Genomic DNA, 19487 nt, shown 5'->3' with positions numbered 1-19487 from the left:
ACTGTTTCATATTTTCCATTTATATTTGGCCATGGGTTGCTCCATGGTGTTGTGAGGGTATGGGTCACTAGCAATCTACCAGATAAATCCAGTGACCTTTCTTGTAAACAGGCCTTAAAAAACAGTGCCTGCTTTGAATGAAGTAAATTCTGACTTAGTCACTCCAGTGTTAATTATGAAGGGAGATCATGTTATGTTTTAATGTAGGTGTGAGACTCTTAAAAAAAAAAACTAAGAAACCCTGGGATCTTTCTGTAAACAGAATATCTCCTTTAACCAGATATTTTAAGTTGGATCATTAAACCTCTCCCTAGAGCTCAGTAGTGCCAATTCATCTTTTAATTAGTTTTTCTGAGGAAGAGGGATATTGACTTGGTTGTGAATTCACGCTGCTCTCTGGAAGGACTTTAACTCAATCCACTTTTCTGGTTTTATGGAGAAGAACAGAAATCAGCTGCTTAAAACTTCACTGTAATTCTCAAACTTCAGTTATCAACCTTTGGGAATACTTCCCTGCCATATTTGAGGATTGGTTTAACTATTTGAGGGCCACCTTTAGCAAATCTTAAAAGGACTCTGTTTTAAGTGACAAATTTGAGTGACAATTCCCAGTTTCAACTGCACAGAGTTCCCTGTCAGCATCTTGGTGCTGAACCTGATATTGAACCAGAGTGTAATGAACTCCTTTTCCTTACCAGATTTCTTTGCTTGTGACAAAACCCCCTTGCTGAAGGGTAATGTTGAAGTGCAGAGGGGAGGATGGTGATGAATATTATATCCAAAATACATGTGAAGGGAGCACTGAGCATTCCTGATTTGTTTTCCAGCCAGCCCCAGTCCCCCCCTATTTCCAGGGTCACCCTTACAGTTGTTCCCCTGTGCTTGGCTCACTGACAGCAGAAATAAGTAAATAAATCAGAGTAGAGAGGCAAGACCATGAACTGACAGTGGGTGGATTTGTCATTTCAAATCTCCTGAAAACAAAAAAGTACCTGTGTTTGTGTGTCAAAACTATTATCAAATCTATCTGAAATTATAATAATCTCTGACAGTTTAACAACATCATGGGTTATAAAAAGCACCACAGTAAGTTCCTTTTCTCAAATTTTGCACGTGATGGGGGAGCAACAAATTCCCTTTTTCCTCAGATGGTGCCCAGTGCTGCTGGTGCTGCACACCAGGGATGAGGGGACGTTTTCAAATTGGAGGGCAGAGCCCTGTGCTGTCAGCTGGAGTTGAGATCCTTTCAGGGCAGCAACAGGAGAGGATTTGTTTGTTCCTACTTCAGAGTTTTCTGCAGAAAATAATGAGAACCCTAGAGTCTGTCCTGAAATGACAAAATCCTTTGCTTCTGTAGAAAAGTGAACAACTATTTAAAAAAGGAAGAGGGGGGAGGAGGAGGGATTAGCATGGAGACTGTAACTGTGTTACCTGAAAAGCACCAGGATACCCCAGAATACACCCCAGAATACTGAATATTGGGTATATTCAGTATACCCCAGAATACTCGTGGGGTATTCTGAAAATAGCTGTGATCAAATCTGGTTTTAATTTTTCACAGTGGTTTAGATAGGATAATTGTGGCATGTATTTGAGTAAAATATATTGAAAATAATATTTCTCTGGCACCTTCTGCTGTACAGAACAGAGCAGTGTTGGGGTGTGTGTAATATCAGAGTTCTTATATTTTGTGATGGTAATTTTTAGCAGTGGAATATTTAAGAAATAATTTGGGAGTTTATTCATGGACTTGCTAGAAAATCCATCCCCTTTGATATTTGTGCTAAAGGCAGGTATGAGGAGCAGATCTCAGTGGGCTCTGCTGGGCCGAGCCGTGTCCCCAGTCACAGGCACAGCCATGAGGAGGTGTCAGTGACAGTGTCCCTCTGCCAGGACAGTGCCCTGCAGGTGCTGAGGTGCCAGAGGGTACCTCTGGTGCCTGCTGTGGCTGTGATGAGCGCGTTCCTTGGCAGGGCACGGGCGGCAGGAGCGTGCCAGGCACTGATAAGCAGTGCCATCTAGGGTTGAGCCTGGCCAGGAGCTCATCCTCAGAGCCCCAGCCCAGCGCTGGAAGGTGTCCAAGGGCAGAGTGTGTCATTACTCACTCAGAAATATGGCTTGCTTTAGATGATAATATGTATTTTAAAAGTTCTGAACAGCACAGCTTCTAATCCTCTTGTTATATCCAAAATACATACCTGTGCTAGGGAGACTTCAGGTTGTTTTTCCTGGGTCTGTTACATGAAGTCTGGGGTGTTCCATGGTGTGTAGGGAGGGATGAAGTATTTGGGCTGTTCTTTAGAACCAGGGGATGTTACCTTCAGGCTGCTGCATGTGGGAGAAATTCTGCTTGAGGAAAAGTTACTGCGTGGATTTGAAAGCAATATAATGGAGTTTGATCACAGGGTTGAGCACACCTACCCACAGCAGATGAGTTGCCCAGAAGTCACTGGGTCTCCTGTCTGGGTTTTGATGGCACTGCAAACCTTATCTTTTTCAGAGGTGGGATTGGAATTAAAAATTTCATCCTTTCCACAGGGCAACATGTTTGAAGTTCAGAGCAGCAGAGTCCTCTGACAGCACATTCATGTTTATGCCATGCATCTCCATCCCTCCTGCTTGCAGCTGAGGCATTCCTTAGGGGCAAAGTCTGTGGAAAAATCAGCTGCAAAACTGACCCAGAAGGGGAAAAAATTTTGTTTTACAGATGAGGTTTGTGTGTAGCTTTGGGGGAACTCATTAAGCTTTGCCAGCAGATGCTCTGGTCTTGTCAGCACCATCCAGAAAGGCCTTGTGGTTTAGGCTTTGGATTGCACTTTTCCACAAACACCCACATTATTTTAGGGTAAGGAACTGAGGAAGGTGCCAGTGTTGGAGTTGTGTCCTGTCCTTCTGTGCCCAAAGTGCAGTTGTGGTGCTGCTGGGGACGCTTGGGCACAATCCCCACGCACACACCAAGTGCTGCCTTTCTTCAGCCACACTCAGGAGCCACTTCCCAGCTGCTGGGGGTGCCTGTGGGCAGCCTTAGGTTTGCATTCATTTTCAGCAATGTTTAAGTTCAAATGGCTCTAATTTGCAAGACTAAAATCATATTTTAGTGGACAGAAACAGCTTACTTCCCAAAATGCTGAATGGTCTGTGCCACCTTCTGTTGCCAAATTATAGCAGGATATACAATGGTGTGTGGATTTTATTTTTTTTTTCTACTGTGAGGGAAAATCCTCACTGTGGTGAAGGAATGCAGTGATTTTATGTGAGGAGAGGGGCTGGAGGAACAGAGGCACATCTGTCAAGTGCAGCTTGTGCTCTGCAATTCTTGTGAATTCTGTGGGCTCTAAAGGGCCCCTTCTGACCCATGCACCCAACCTCTGTGCAACTTTCATTTCATACTGAAAATTATTCATTTTCCAAGGAATTACTTGCCTTTTGGTTGTGTGCTTTAGCCAGGGGGTTTGACAGTGAGCTCAACCTACTTAAAAGGGAATTATTTTAGAGGTGCCCTCCACCCCACCCCAAAGCAGCAAGCGTGGTTTGCCTTGGCATTCCAGATCCCTGCTTCTTCCTGTTGGAATTTCTCTATTTGCTAGCTTCAGGCTTGCTGATTTCCTTATTTATTTAATTTTTTTAACCCTTTATTTTTTTTCCCCTCTGAAAAGAACTGGTATAAACTTCTTCAGCATGTTCTTTCTTGGCTCTCCTGATCAAATGACTAAAGGCTGGAGTGGGAAGAATGTCTGGCCTTTGAGTCTGTGATCTGCTGATTCATAGATAAATATCCTATAAAATACATAGTTGAGCTGCTCTAAGTTTAGGGCTGAATATTCTTTCATGATCTGTTTGGGAAAGAAGCCACAACTTGAGTCAGACTTTCCAGTTCAGTATGTCTTGGTTCCAGTATGATTAAATTCATCAGCCTGACTGAAAGTGAAGTCCTGGTTCTTGCTCCTGTGTGCTGAACTCATCCCAGTGCCCTTGCACTGTTTGTAGAGCCAGCCTTGATACCCCCCTGGCAAAGCTGCGTCACTCTGGGCCTTAAATAAAAATATTTGTGATCCTGAAGCATCTGAAACTCATCCTTACAGGGCCAAATTAAATAAATTAAGCCTGGATTCAAAGTATTAAAAAGAAAAATCTGGTTATCAAACTGTTTAGGAGCATGGCCGGGAAAAGCCCAAAATCTCTTTCCCCCCTTTTTTTTCCCTGCCCCCAAAAGGGAAGTTTGGAGAGGAACTGGTCTGTGTTAGTGTTTAGTTTTCTGTGGTGAAGAAAATAAATGTTTTTGTAAAATTTGCACTTGTGGGGAAAGAGAGAAAAGAGATGAGTGCTGAACACAGTGATACGTGGTCTTTGCTTGGTTTTTTGTGGGAAAAAATAATTATGTAGCAAAATAAATTATGTAGAGTCTGAGAAGCACTTGTTTTCTTTCTTGATCTTGTTAAAGCATTTCTTAACACAATGGCTTTTTTTCTCAAGTATTAGCATTAATTACTGAAAATGTTAATAGGTTTTGTGGATTGTACAAGTGGGAAGACTAGCAACAACCTGATATTTCAAAAGAAAATAATATTCCATCCTCTAGATTCAAAGATAATTCAGGAAAGTAATAAAAGCTTGTGAAATCATATGGAGCAAAGCTTTATGTCACTTCACTCCTTCATCAGATAGACAGCAAATACCTCATTTCATTGGCCAGGACTCTGTGTGTTGGAAATGACCCTGTCATTTTTTATTTTGCAAGTCCCTGATTTTCGTGGATTTCAGTGGTGTCTTCCCTCCCCTCCTGGAGCAGGAATCTCCCACCCTTTGGCACTCAGAGCTGCTGCTCTCTGCAGTCAGTGTGCACCAACCACCACTCTGTAAATCACACACTGCAGGGCTTCATTAAAAATTTGGAGAACCATCTTATGACTGGGCTGATGATCTCATTTTATCCATACATGGTACTTATTAAATAAATACCTTTGAAGCATAGGAAGCCGTCTGGGAACTGACTTGTGTTTCTTCCTCTGCTCTGTTATCTTAATTTGATTGGTAGGACAGAAGTCCTGAAAATATTTTCTAAGGGAAATATACATTGGAAATAAAGCAGTGCTATTCTTAGATCTCTTTGCAGACTTCCTACTTTTTAAAAACTTTTTTTTAACTTTTCTTTTTTTCCCCCCTTGTGACTTTGCTGTTCTTCAGGCGCTTTAACTTTGTCTGTGCCCTGATTTCCCCTGAGGGGAGGATTTGGTGAAGTCCTGAGCACGTTTCAGACCTGACTCCAAGGCAGCAGGAGGTTTTCCAAGAACTAATTCTGGCTGTTTCTGTGAGAGTCCTTGTCAGCACATTTTTTGCTGTAATGGTGAATAAACCCAGGTATTTTTGGTAACAGTGGTACACCGCACCTCTAGGGAGCCTGTCCTTTGAGGATGGGTGTGCTTGGAGACTCAGGAATTGCACATCTTGTGCATGTTTGTGCTTCAGTCATGAGGAAGTGTTTGTGCCAACAGGCCAGGACAGAATCTCTGGGGAGTGAGCTTTTATTGTTTCACCAGGAAAAATACTCAGCCTCTCACCTTGTGTGGTTATTAATTGGTTAGCTGGAAATCAGAGCTGTGAAACCTGACTGAAGGTGTCATCTCCTTGGGTTTGGGTTCCTTTGGAGGCATCCAGAGGAGAGATCCAGCCATTGTGGGGCGATGGATGGGAGGAATCTCCAGCAGGATGCTCAGTGTCCTGCCTGAGGAGGGCCTGGCACCCACAGTGTCCCTGTCCTAGCAGAGACGTGAAGTTCCCCCATCATGACCTCTCAGTGCTGCACCACCTTTGCAATGAAAATGCTCCTTCTGAGCATCCCAAAGAATGATTTTGGCTGTTCCTCCTTAATTCAGCCCTCCCAGTTCAGACTCTGCCACTTTTTGCTTTAGCAGAGCGTTGCTTGCAGTGTGACATGAGCTCTTAGTTGCCAGGCCTCACAGAAGTCCCCATGTTAGTTAAGTCAACAAATGCTTTGCACAAGGACATAGCCACTCATCTGAGCCTTAATTTTTACCTATTGCTGTTGTTACCTGTGCAAAATTTGAGGGAGCAGCAGCTGCCAAACTACTGTTGAAAAGGAGGAGGAACCACCACCCAGTATTTAGCCCAGCTTGGTGCACATTGTGTTCTGGACTTCCCAAACTGGATTGAAGGTTTTGATTGAAAAGATTGTCAGCACTATGCAAATGAGAGGGAGAAGTGAAAGTGCATCTCGTGCAAGTAATTCCTATGTAGATAATTTGCCATAAAAATTTATATTGCAGTCCTTAAAACCTTCAGAGATTTATTCTGTCTAGGGAAAGGTGATTTATATGGTATTAAAACACTTTTTATGTTCCAGTCCTTTAGATTTAATGTTTATTGCCTATAAAAATGAAATCTTCCTGTGGATATTTAAAAGTTTTGGTACTGTGTGAAATATATATTCAGCTTAGAATCTGAAATGCTTTAGAGATGCAGTAAATAAGTGATGGAGTGTTACCTCAGGTTCAGCAGCCTTTGCAGTCCAGCCTTACTCCAGGGCTGAATCCATTATGTAGGTGGCATTTGCTTACCTTAGACATATGGTAAAGGAGAGCATGTAATGGCAGAAGTAATCTGTAATTTTGTCATTCTGTTTTGACTGACTATTTAGGGCTTTGTATATTTGTATGTTTGGTTTTTTTGACTGATGTGCAGTATAAAAGTGCAGCAGTAGCTTTATTCCTTACCCACAAAGGGCTGGATTAAAGCACAAGATTAGGGCACACTGCAGGAGTGTCAAATGAAGGAAAAGCATTTTGCATCATTTCTCTAAATATCCTCTACCCATGGTGATGGGGGAGCAGCACCAGCAGTGCAGGGCAGTGGATAGATGGGCAAGGAGGAGTCTATTTCTCATCTAGTTGGTGATTTTTGCTATCTCTGTTATTGTCTGGGCAGAGACACAGAAGAAACTGTACTGCTTTGAAAGCATAATTCCCAACCTCACCCTCTCCCCTTTTATCATGGACAGTTTTTTAAAGCATAATCTATCTGTCTGGAAATGTATCAAATACAAAGCATGGAGGATAGAGCAGCAGATCAAGTGAGGCTTTACACAAAAATAGGAAAGTGTGTGTAGGTGTTTGTTTTGCCTTGTAGCTTCTGTAATGGTGGTGCCCTGGAGAAGTAGCTGAGGTAACAAGCTTTGCTCCTTCCCAAACATTTCCCAGCCTTTCAGGGTCCATCCCACAGCAAACCTGAGCCACATCAACCCTAAACAGTGTCCTGCTGAGGGAGATTGAGGAAAGGCTGGCAAGGAAAGGCTGGGAAATGTTTGGGATGGACCCAAGTCCTTTGGGGATTTTTTGTCTGCAGTTGCAGGTGGATGGCTGCACATGGAGCACAAAGATTAAAGATTGATTTACTTGTACACCCAGAGATGATGCTGAGGAATCACCAGCAGTGCTGTGTTGACATCAAACAGCAGCCAGCTCTCCCTCCCCAAATTGCTGTTTTCTAGCAGGAATTGAGCATTCCTGTGGGTGCCTGGCTGGATTCCCCTGGAGCCCCAAGCCCTGGTCCCCAGTTCTCACACCTCTGCCTCCTCCCCGTGTGGGAAGGGATGGGATGCAACTGGGATGTCGCAATGCCAGGCAGCCAGGGGGATGGCAGCAGTTCAAGAGGAACTCAGCTGAAACTTCCCAGGGCTGTAAATGTCTGTGCCCTGGCACGGCAGAGCCAAGGAAGCGTTGGAGTGGCAGCAGGAGTCAGGGATGTAAATGCAGCGCTTGATGCTGCATGTTCAGCCAGGGTGTTTTGTTTGGTGTTTGGAGGCAAAGCCAAGGTGTCCTCAGGTCTAAGGTAAGGCAGCTCTCAGGATGGGACAGACAACAAAACAAACCAAAGAAATACCAGAATTAAACCTTTATTTAGAAAATACACAACCAACCAACCTCCCAGCAAAACATAACACACCCCTCCCCTCCATTTTTATTCTGGTCTGCAGAAGAACTTTGGGAAGCCAGGATCATGTTCTAAATGTCTTTTTCCTAGGTATTGTGAAAGAAGTGTTTATAGGGTTGAGAAATATGATTTAGCTAAACTTAAGTGAAAAACTGTAGCTGAAGAAATACTCAGGCATTGGTGGTTGTTTATCTTGGTTCCCTCATTGCCCAGGTTTACATCTCTAACCTGAGGTGACTGCTGCATTTCAGGCTTTCTCTTCCCCCAGTGCTGGTTCTGTGATCCAGAGAATTTTCTGCAAGGTGTTCTCACTCATCTGCTTTGGATACCTGTCCATAATGCAAAAATTAAATTCTCACATTTTTTGTGTACTGAAATCTGAAAATCCTTAAGAGGTTTTAGGCTCTCTGGGATGCTGCTGTTAGAGCAGATGTCTACAGATATAGAAAAAATTACTCTTTTATTAAGATTATCCTTTGTACTTATCACCCAGATACACTGCCAAAACCCAGCTCTGGTGGTCTGATAATTCCATGGTTTTGTGGAGTTTCATATTTGTTCACTTGCTGCTTTTGCAATAAGCTTAGTAGCTACATGTACACCCAGAAATGAGTTTTCTTTTAAATACATAAATGTTCTTTAGCTACATCTTTTTTTTTCATCTTTTCCTAATCATGAAGGATCTAAACTGAGCAAGAAAGAAAATCAGTTTCAAAGTGAAACCTCGGTTGTTTGATACAATGTGTAGCATGTTGTGTCATCTCAAAAAAGGCATTTTTGGATCAGTTTCATCTTGTCAGGCCTGGGGCTTTATAGTGTTCCATCAGTTTTCTCAGCAGAAGTGTTTGCTGGCATTTGCATGAGGGTGTCCAACCTCTTGTCTGCATATTTGAAAGCTAAAATTTGGCTTCTCTTCAAGAGTGTCTAGATAAATGATGGAGGTACTAGAGGCAGTGAATCTGAGAGAGCAGCTCAGAGGTAATCCAGTTATTTATTTGTGGTTTGCTGAAAAAGCACATGGGGATGGAGAATGGCAGCAGCAACTTCAGGGTCTTCACTAAAAACCTGCAGTTTGCTGCTCTAGGTCACAAAATTCAGTGCTGGTTTGGGGTCAGAGATGTGTTTCTGATTAAATACATAATATAGATAGGGGATTGTTCATGAGAACATGACTTTTGTTCCTAAAGGATCTGATAATCCTAGAATCATAAAACAGTTGGGTTGGAAGGCACCTTGAAGATCATCTACTTGGTTTCACCCACAGCAAAAGAGAGGGGAGGTATTTCCATTTTATCCGGAAATGGTGCTCTTTATTTCAGTTTTCATAGAGGATAGAGAGATGTGTGTGTATTTATATATGGACTGAAAATTGCTGTATGACAGAGTGCCTGGCAAAGACACAAACATAAATGATTTCTTGGTAACGAGATCACTTGTGTCCCTGGTACATCATCTCCCTCCCCAAACTGATGGGAAGCAAAAATTACTGTATTGGAGAGAACTGTATTTGTAGTTTCTTTCTGAGCGTGGGGAGGGAATGAAGTAATCTGTTCCATCAGCTTGTAAAACTGAGCTAATTAACAGACAATCAGCACTGATTGAGACAGCTGCATTCTTTACTGCGGGATTGTAAACACAGAGTCTTCACAGAATTGTTTTTACTGCCCTAAAGTGCAAGAAATTGAAATTGTATTTGATAGCCAAAATTAAGGACTTTTTAGTGCCAGTGTATCATAGCGAGGTTGACAGTGCCACTGCAGCTAAATCTGTTGTTTTCATTCTGGGGTGATTTGTTACAGTGAATAGTGGAGGAATTCTGTAAATTATCCCCAAACATTTTTTTGCCTGGTTTAAAAAGTGTTTTAGCTGTCCTGTCTACCTTAGTTGTGGTCTTGGAGCAAATAGATATTGGCTGTCCATGGCTTGGAGGCATCTCCTGATTGGAAATGCCAAATTTACAATGTTTAAAAACTATTTTATAAATGCCTTTCTTAATGCATCACTTCTGGAAGGGCTTTAAATATTTCCTGATGTACAGTTTAGGCTATGCTATTAGAAATGTTGGTTTAAAAACAGTCAGTCCATGTTAAAAATACAGAGAATAGTCCTTGTGGCTCTGAACCAGCACCATTATTAGCATGAAGCATGTTAGTTTTTGTTAAATGCAGTTCTGGCTGCTGTCAGCTCCGATCCAGCCTCCTTGTGACTGCACACCAGCTAATTTTACTTCATGAGTCAATTCTGCTATTTTCCTTTTCATGTCACAGAAAATGAGCTTAACTAAGTACTGCAATATGTTGTTGGGAAACACCTAGAAAAGGCATTCTGCATTCCACCGCCTCTGCCTCTTGATTTCACTTCAGTGTGAAGTGGGCTTGGTATCTATTTATGCTGGACTGTAGTCATCCAGATTAAACAGAAAAAGCTGTAAAAAAATCTCTGAAAGGTTTCAAAATCTGGTCTTTTTAATTGTCCAAAATATGTCACCTTTGCTATTGGCATTTAATGCCAGATAGACGTTTCTCATTGTGTGTTGTCATGCCAAACTGAGTCAATATTTGGGATTTAAATCAGAAAGGACACTAAGATGCCTAAATGGGACTTTTTAGTAGTAGGAAAAGCCTAAATAAAGAAATTGTTGCTTTCTTGTTTCCTATTTATATCTATAATTTTTTAGAAAACATCCACCAATTGCATTCACAGGCAATTTCTCAAAAAAAAAAAAAAAGCTGTATTTTTTCCCATCATGGGAAACTGCCTAAACCTTACAGCAGTGCCCAGAAAGTCAACAAACTCAGAGCAAGGGAGGAAGCATGTTAGTCAGGAGTCAAGGACCGTTCCCTGGAAACCCTCTGCCAAATACTCTTCCTGCTTAAATTGTTTATCAAACAGCAATTTCATTTGCCAGTAATTTTCTTCTGATCTTGTTTTTGTTACTACTGATTTCTTAACGCAAGTTCCCCATCCAGCTTCCTCTGTGTCGCTGTCCCGTGCCCACTGCTCCGTGGGGCTGCTGAGCAGGGAGCAAAGACCTCCAGGGAAGGAAAAAAATCAGAATTTCAATGTGTCCCTGGATCAGCAGTAAAAGGGGAGGTGCAATTGGGCCTGCTAGAAGGGAAGCGTTTCCATTATATATTTTATAGGTTTTCCCTAGTGCACATGCCTGTGGTTTAAGATTTTAAACTTATAACAACAAAAAATTCCAAGTTATGCCTAGCCCCATCTTTCCAAACCATATTTGTCATTGTAGGATAGTTTATTCATCCATTATCCCATTTCTGCAATGCCCAAAAACATGAAAAGGGAGCAAAACACGAGGTGATTAGTTCAAGTCCGTGGTAAATTTTTCCCATCCCTGAAGGAATTACTTTGTTGAAATGTGGTTTTAAAAGTATTTTTAGGTTGCTTTTTCAGTGTGTATTTATACTTTTGTTGGTAAATATTTTATATCCCAATGTTAGGAAACAGCTAAAGTAGCTTTGAGATTGGAAATTGCATTTGTAGACTGAAGGATTATTGAGTGGTGGCTGGGATGGACTCAGTCTGTAATGGTTAACCTTGTTAAAAAAATTAAAACTAATAACACATTTAATCAAATAAAAATTGTGAATTTTTGTTCTAGAAGACAGCATAGTTAGGAGTTGGGAGAAGTAGACTAAAAGCTGAGCAACAAGTTCGTTTTCATTTAGAATAAAAATAAAAAATCTTGAGTTTGTTTATTTTTTCTTTTTCAAACAGCAAGTTCCCAGAACTCCCCCTGAAACACACCTGTGTGTGTATATATATTATTGATTTATTGGTGGCAACCTGTATAGCAAGTTATAAATCCTGGGCTGTGTTACAGGACGTGTCCTGCTTAAAGCCTGGTCATGCTTCATTTACCAGCACAGCTCAGGCTGGAAACCAGAGTAACCCAATCCTTTAAATGATGTAACAGAGCTTAGTTAAAGAGTTGAACTTTCTGATACTTAAACCATTCCTTTAAGACTAGGTTTAACTTTGATCTGTGGTCAAAAGAATTATTTAATGTAGCTCATGAATCTGATCTTTCTTGGAAGTAAGACATTTGCTGAAGGTGTGTTATTACAAAATGGCAGCATAATCTCCTTCCTCCTGAGCATGGGCTGCTGCATTTGGGCTTCAGAAAAATGGCAAGAATACTGCATTTAGTAGTTTAATTGCCTTTTATTTTATATGTGTTTCCAATTTAAGGGCCAAAACTCTTTTTAAAATTGTCTACCAAAAATTTCATTTGTGGTTCATGGGTGCTGTGCACCTCCTGTGTGGTCTGCTGGGATCAGGAGCACAGTGAAGGTTTTTTATGGGTTATGGATCCTGTGCATCTCCTGGCTCCCAGTTTGCTGGGATCACAAACGTGGTGGTGTGGAGGGATAGAATGTAAGAAAATAAAGATGGTGCAGAAGGTAATCTCACCCCTGAGGAGTTGCAGCTGCACTAATTAGCAAAGATTAGCAACAGGCCTGCCCTTAACAGGCCACAGCTGTGTGCAATGAGGATGAGTGCTAAAAAGAGTGGGTTAGCTGGGTGAGGATGGAGTTGGGGTTTGTTGGCTGGGCTGTGAGGAAGAAGAGGGAGTCAGTGCTGTGAGGAGGTGCCCATGAGAAATCACTAAGAAGGTATGGAACTTTTTCAATAAGATGACAACATGGTGGAGCTGTCTGTTGTCCCTCAGTGTCTTTCTCCATTCCCTGTGTGTGCAGAGGGCTGAGGAAGAGACAGGGGACATTCCTCCTGTCCCTGCTGCCTGTGACAGACGTGGAGGGGTGGGGAGGACAGCCTGGCCTGCTGGGACCATCACCATCATCTCCAGGCTGGTTTTTATGTTCTCTGTGGCCATTTCAGCCATGGGTAGTTGGCTGCTGTGGTGTGGTCAGCATGGCCACAGGCTTTGTGCTTTGGTCAGCCTCTGATCAACCAGCCAGACAGGAGACCAAGCAGATGGACTTGGCACTGGGTTGTGCAAGCAGCAGTGAGTTTTTCCTTTGGTTTCCCATAATTTATTTCATTTGGCAAAAGAGGATGCAGTTTGAATCCCCACCACCCTGTAGCTGCCCTCAAAGTCACACATATTAACCTAAGGCATTTTTTTTTTGTTTCTTTCACAGTGATTACCCAGCATGTACATGATGAACTTAATTTTAGCTGTAGAAAGCCAGCACAGGGCAGTTGAGCAGGTGTTCACAGGGTTGTATTGTGATTTTACACCACAGCCAGTGCATGGTGGGTGAGCAGATTGCTCCAAGCTGGAGCGGCCCTCAGCACTTCCCACTGTCCCCTTGCTATATCCATCTGAAATCCTCCCTTCTGGGGAGCCTCACTGCAGCAACACTTAAATTAACTCATTACTTTTTGGTTTTTTTCTGTTGTGGGTATTGAAGCAACGGGTCTGAACTTTAGTTTTTCAGTGGAAGAGTGTGAAATGGTGCTGTGGGAAGTGGGTGAAGCTGTAGGCAGCTCCCCAGCAGGATGGGAGCTGTGGCTGGCTGGGGATGTGCTGTGCTTGCAAAACCAAGGGAGCCCTCTCCCCAGCAAACACTCACTTTTTACACTCACAAATTTCACTTTTTTAGGAAATTTATGTCCAAAGTGTGATGAACTGCAATGCAAAATCAAGCAGAATTTTAAGGAACTGTGGGGTGGGTTTGGTGACAGATTCCTGCTGGGTATTGAGCCCCAACTGTGGGGCTTTGGGTGAGGTGATGGAAGTTGGTGGTTTCCCACTGTGGAATTCCTGGGGGATGCAGAGGGCAGGGAATGCTGCTGCCTCTGGAAAAATCCCCCTTCCAGGTGGGTTTTAGCTCACCCAGTGCTCAAGGTAAATGTGCTGTAGGGCTGAGGTGAGGAGCAAAGGGATTAGTGATGCTCTGGGGTAGAAACTGGGCAACAGGAGGAGGAGAGAAGCTTTGGGGTGAAGGTTGAGGGTGCTGTGAATGAAGCCTGAGCCTTCTTATTAGAAGGCTCTGTTATTATTTCTTATTTCACATCACCCACCTGCTGCCCCTGTGAGCAGACCCTTGTAGCTGGGACTTGTGCAGTCATTCTGCACCTGGGTTTGAGGAGGATGGAAAGAGAATAAATAATGCTGGAAGAAGAAAAACAACCTTTTGAAACAAATATGCAATGTTTCATTATTTTCTTGAGTGAGAGAAAAGGTTTGTTCAGTACAGACCTTTGGCATTGGATTGTCTCCAGTTCTTTGCATTTTCTAAAAAGTTTTGAATTCAAGGTGTAGAAGAAAAGACAGGAATAATCATCTCAACTCTGGCACTGCCAAGCTTTTCCTCTCACAGTGCATTTATTGCTGGCATCAATATCTCTGTGGCTTCTTTCTGCTGATTGCAGCTCCTTTTGAAAAGCCAGTGCTACCTTTCCCCTCTTGCAAAATAGCTTGATGAGTTTTGCCTACATTTGTGGCACTGGCTGTTCTTGTGAGCAGACAAAGCCACAACACCCTTTCTTATTACTTTTTCTTTTTTTGTGGTGGTTTTTTTTAGTAGCCTGCTAATTAAGATAATTTTATTGATGTCTCCATTGGCACCTCTGTTCTTGCCCTCTTTGTTCTCTGCAGTGGCCACCACACACGTTGACTCCCTGTCCCCAAAAGCATTGAGTAGAGCCCTAAATTTGTTCCAGTTAAAGCTTTGGAGTCAAATTACTTCAGTGTGCAGAATAAAATGTGTTTATTGAAATTTTCTGACTAATTCTGCATCTGAAAGGTACTCGCATCAGTTTGCCAAGTGGCAAAATGCTTCCTAAGAAATGTGTTTTAATGCTTGTGGGTTTTTACTGGTTTTGTTCCCTTTCTCTGGGAGTGTAAATTACAGGTATTCTGCTCTTTGTTATTTCTCCAGCAGTCACTGCTGAGGTGTAAGATGGGATCGTGGTTCTTGAGATGTTGTGCTCTTGTTGAACTGTTTGGTCTTTCCTTTGGCTTGTTTTAGAAGGGCCTTTACAGCAAGACTGGCACAAACTCCCCTCACAGAATCCTTACAAAGTTTTACCTTTCTAAGCACTTTCAGCTCAGAACTGGGGCTGGCCTTTTACAGTCAAAACAGGCATTAATAAAAATTCCCAGTGTCAGCTCTGTGGTTTCTCCCCCAGTCATAATCTAGAGCTTTATCAGGTGAACGTGGCTTTGTTTTTCCAGAGTAACACACCAAGCTTGCAACGCAGTTTATAATTTCTGAAATATTTTGAAATACTTTTATAATTGATATGTTGATTTCTGGACAGGTGCAAATGATGGGGTTTTGAGACTGAAGGGTGGATTGCCTCATGGAGCAGTCAGGGAAACGTAGAATTTCCCCAAGACAAGTAGGCTGTGAATGTGCAGAGTTGTGCCAGATGCTTCTACATTGGTGTCATCCTGGCACCAGGAAATTTTCCTTTAATAGGAAATTAAAAATTGCAAAAAGCTACATTGTGAGCTTTGATAGATCTGACAAATGCACTCCTGTGAGAGGATGAAAACAGAAATGAAACTTCTGAAAATTCCTTTCAGTAGCAGATTATCAGTAGACAGGGGAGCTGATTGAACTGGTGATAAAGGGAAATACCTCAAGTACACAGGAACAGGATTTCAGGGGAAGTGGTTAATGCTACATTTACTGGTAGAAAATTCCTAATCTACATGAAGTTATGGTTTGTATTGGTCATTGTAATAAGTAAAATGAGTTTATCGTGAATCCCAGAATCATTAAGGTTGGAAAAGACCTCTGAGATCATCAAATCCAACTAAACCAGAGCACTGAGTGCCATGTCCAGTTGTTTCTTGAACCTTTCCAGGAGTGGGGACTCCACCACCTCCCTGGGCAGCCCATTCCAATGCTTGACCACCTTTTCTATGAAAAAATTCTTTTTGGTGTCCTGTTAATCTCTGCAGCCATGCTGAAGGCTTTCAAAGGCACAGCTTAGGCTTTGCATTCCATATCAATAAATAATCAGTTTGTCTTCAAGTTGTGATAGGTTTTTCTTGCTCCACTGTAGGAGCTTTGTGGTAAATGCAGCAAGGATTAAACATTTAAATATGGGAGAGTTACAAAAGTTTGGGATACAGTTATGTCACAGTACTTATAGATGGTTATTACAGGTTATTATTTTATCACTTCGTCCATGTAGGCCATGGGAATATTGATTCAAAGCAGAGACTGAGGACTAGTTCTGGTTGTTGGAGCAGCTTTTGGGGGAATTGGGCTGCTGATGTGTGGTGGTTTCTTTGGTTGTGAAATGCCCATGGCAGGGCAGTGCCAGTAACTGTTAGAAGTGGGTGAGGGAACAGAAACTTCATAGATAGCCAAACAATTTCAGTTTCTTTCCAAAATTGTTTTCCTAAGTGAGTAATTTTTAGGATTCACCTTTGAGAGCAGCCCCCCAGCAGCTCCCAGGGCTCAGCATGGAAGAGCTGACTTGAATCTTCTTATTATGGGAAGGAAAGGCCTTGTTGTGTTTAACTGGTCAGTGGTGCAGCCCTGCTGCTGGGTGATTATCAGAGAATGCATCTGGTAGGCAAAGACGTGTCAGCAGCAAAGGAAAACAACCTTGAAACTGGCCTGCAGTGAGCCTGCAGTTTCATAATTACTTGGGGCGATGCTAATTGCAGGCTGGTGCCCAAAGGGGGATTCCACAGCCCCCTCACTGCAGCTGGGCTTTCCCAGCTCCCGCTGCAGTGGTGCCTCTCCTGTGGGCCCAGCTGGCCCTGCACTGGGAGCTGGCTGAAGGTGGGAAGGGAAGGATGAGATGATTTCAGCAGGGTCCCATGCAGCCACAGCACCCTGGGGTGACAGAGGCAGGATGGGCAGGGAGCCCAACAGGGTCTGGGAACACCTGAGTTAGGAGAACATAAATTCACTCCAAGGTGATTGTTGTTACGCTGCATAGTGGATTGATCCTAGTTTTAGGTTTTTTTAATTTCTATACTGCCTGAAAGAAAGCTTTTCATGTTTGTTTTCTGGGGACTGTTTCTAATGACTCCCACTCTTAGGAGCATAAGACTTTCTTGTCTCCTCTCCTCCCACTGCCTCCCTCCCACCCCCAGTAAATTTACTGAAATGGGTCAAAGTAGAAACCCTGGAGAGAGTTCTTTAGTTCTCTCTGAACTGTGCCTGCCCTGAATCGATGGCACTTTGGGGCAGGGGGAGGGATAATGGTCTTGCTTGTTCTCTCAAATGTGCTCCAAGCAGTGGCTCCCTTTCTGCAGGTGGCTCTTTTGGGCCACAAAGTTCATCAGCCAGTGTTGAATCATCAGCTTCAGAACTGAATTTCCAGGCTTTGAATCCTTTCCACAGCCAGGTCACTGCTGCAACACCTTTGAGCCCTGGTTTTTGTTTGCTTTTCATTGGAGCCCTTTGGATTTCAAAGGGAAGGATGATACTGAGACATGGGCTCCTCTTTTTGACTCTCTGTACAGAATTATGTCTCCTTTTACTTGTTTTCTACTTAGGGAGTGATTGCAAGGCTTGGGGAAGTGTTTATGTGTGAGTGTTACAATGTACTCAGGTCTAAAATATTGATATTACTACTATTTGCTCCTTAAAATGAGCTTGTTTGCAGAAATAATGCATTGGCCACATTAATTTTTTTTTAAAGATTAAATCACAAAAGTATGAAAAATCTGCCATTAGTCCTTGTGGGTGCTAATCCTGTATCTATTATTAGGTTTAAATAAATGAAACTTGCATTGTGGGCTGTTCAGATAAAGTAAGGAAGAAAAGATTAGCAATTTTCCAAACAGTTTTGATTTGGGTCTTATTACCTATGACATGGCTTGAAGATTTAATACCTTCTTTTGTATCAGACCATGGGGTTGGATACCTGCTGCTCCTCAGCTGCAATTGCATCTCCCACTCTCAGTTTCTCATCAGTGCAAGATGTGGAGCTCCAGAATGAGCTCAGTGCAGTGTGAGCTGTGCCTGATATGGCTCAGGAGGAAATGTTCTGTGGGGAGGAATGATCAGCCCTGTCCCAGAAGGAATTCAGAGGGTAAAGGAAGGAGCCTGGCGCAAGTGCACTGTGGCTCTGGCATCAGTCAGGCAGTGAGGTGAGAAAGCCCTTTGTCATTTGCTCCCTGACTCTTCATGGTAGCACAAAACACGGAATTTATTCCTTTTTTATCCAGTTCTTTTTCTTTCTTGTCTCTAAACTTGGAAGCACAGGTCTTTAAAACCTCCATTGCTCAGGTTCCTTGCTAGGGATTGATATCAGAAACCAAACGCTTCGTTCTTTGCTCCACTGAAATTCCCTCTTACTTCATGATTTGTGTTTTCTTTGCTTGGCTCTAAATGTGTGCTTCCTTTTTAAATATAGTTTTCCAAGTTTCTGGCCGTACCAGATTGTTTATATTTTTTAAAAGCCTTCTGCTTAGCCGTTATATTGCTCTTTATAGTTCTGCTTAACCACATTGGTTTCTGTTGCTCTTTTTTCTTGCATAAACTTAGCTGGGATGAATTTCAAATGTGGTTTATCCAACTGTTAAGTATTTCCCACTTTTCTGCAATAGATTTCACATATGTTACAGAATTCCAAACCAAGATCTGGTGGACATATTGCCCTGTTTCTTTACCCAAAGTCAGATAAAGAAGGATTTTTAAGCATTTCAGTGACAATATTTAGGTCACTGGTTCCAGCACGCTGCTTGGCTTCAAATCCATTTGTCATATTGAGCTGGTTTCCAAGGATTAGGATAACTATGGTCCACATATTTATTAAAAAAATGTTAATTTTTTGCTAATAAACCTAAAGGGGGAAAAAATATTGGTCCTCTTGAGTTGGGAGCTCAAAAGGTTTATTATTTTCCATCCAAAGGTCAAACTGTGGAGTTCCGTAAGAGACGTCCATCCATCCAGGATTTACCCATTCAAAAATGTATCCAAAATTAGGAATTAGGCTTTTTCAGAATATTTAGACAGTAGTATTTGTATCAAGTAACAAGTCAGCAACTTGCCCACCTAGTGTGGTGTTAGAGCTGACAGGAGGTCCCAGGCTTGTGCTGTTGGTCCCTTACAGGTGGTTGAGTTATGAACAGAAACATGAGTTTTTTCAGAAATATGGCAAGTTTCTGGTAGAAAACTGGAGAATATTGGGAGTTCTGCAGGCAGGTTGGAGGGATGAGGTGAAGGTACTCGTGCTCTAACATGTTCTCACTTTCCATGAACTTTTCTCACAGCCAGGTTTTTCTCTTTTTGAATTAATAAGAGGATAAAACAGTGCCAAATTTCTTTTATGAAATCTTGATTCTCCCAGTGACTTGGGGAACAATGTCTGTGGCTGAATGGAGAGGTTTGCCTTTTTTTTCTCATTTTATGTGGAAATACTGCAGAAGAGGCACAGAGTGACACTGAGGATTGAGTGTTGTTGGTTTATGCACTGATAAGTGACCCGTTCAATCTATTCTGGTGACATTTGGAGGCACAGCACTGAGTGGAGGAATTGGGATGGGGATAAAACACTTGGAAAAAGCTGGAAAGCAGTGGGAGCTGTGCTTCAGCTCAGCAGAAACTGTTGGAAAATACTCTGGCATTCAT

At 42.4% G+C, this 19487-nt stretch overlaps 1 protein-coding gene across 12 annotated transcripts in view; it reads left to right on the top strand.

The window, feature by feature from the left end:
- CUX1 (cut like homeobox 1) overlaps nucleotides 1–19487 on the top strand; it is a 272878-nt gene that overhangs the window by 29502 nt on the left and 223889 nt on the right. The gene's annotated exons all lie outside the window — the stretch shown is intronic.

The sequence above is a fragment of the Zonotrichia albicollis genome, chromosome 22 (assembly GCF_047830755.1).
Source record: "Zonotrichia albicollis isolate bZonAlb1 chromosome 22, bZonAlb1.hap1, whole genome shotgun sequence".
NCBI classification, from domain to species: Eukaryota; Metazoa; Chordata; class Aves; order Passeriformes; family Passerellidae; genus Zonotrichia; species Zonotrichia albicollis.
Note: the sequence above shows the minus strand (reverse complement) of the source record. Positions and strands in the feature narration are given on the sequence as shown.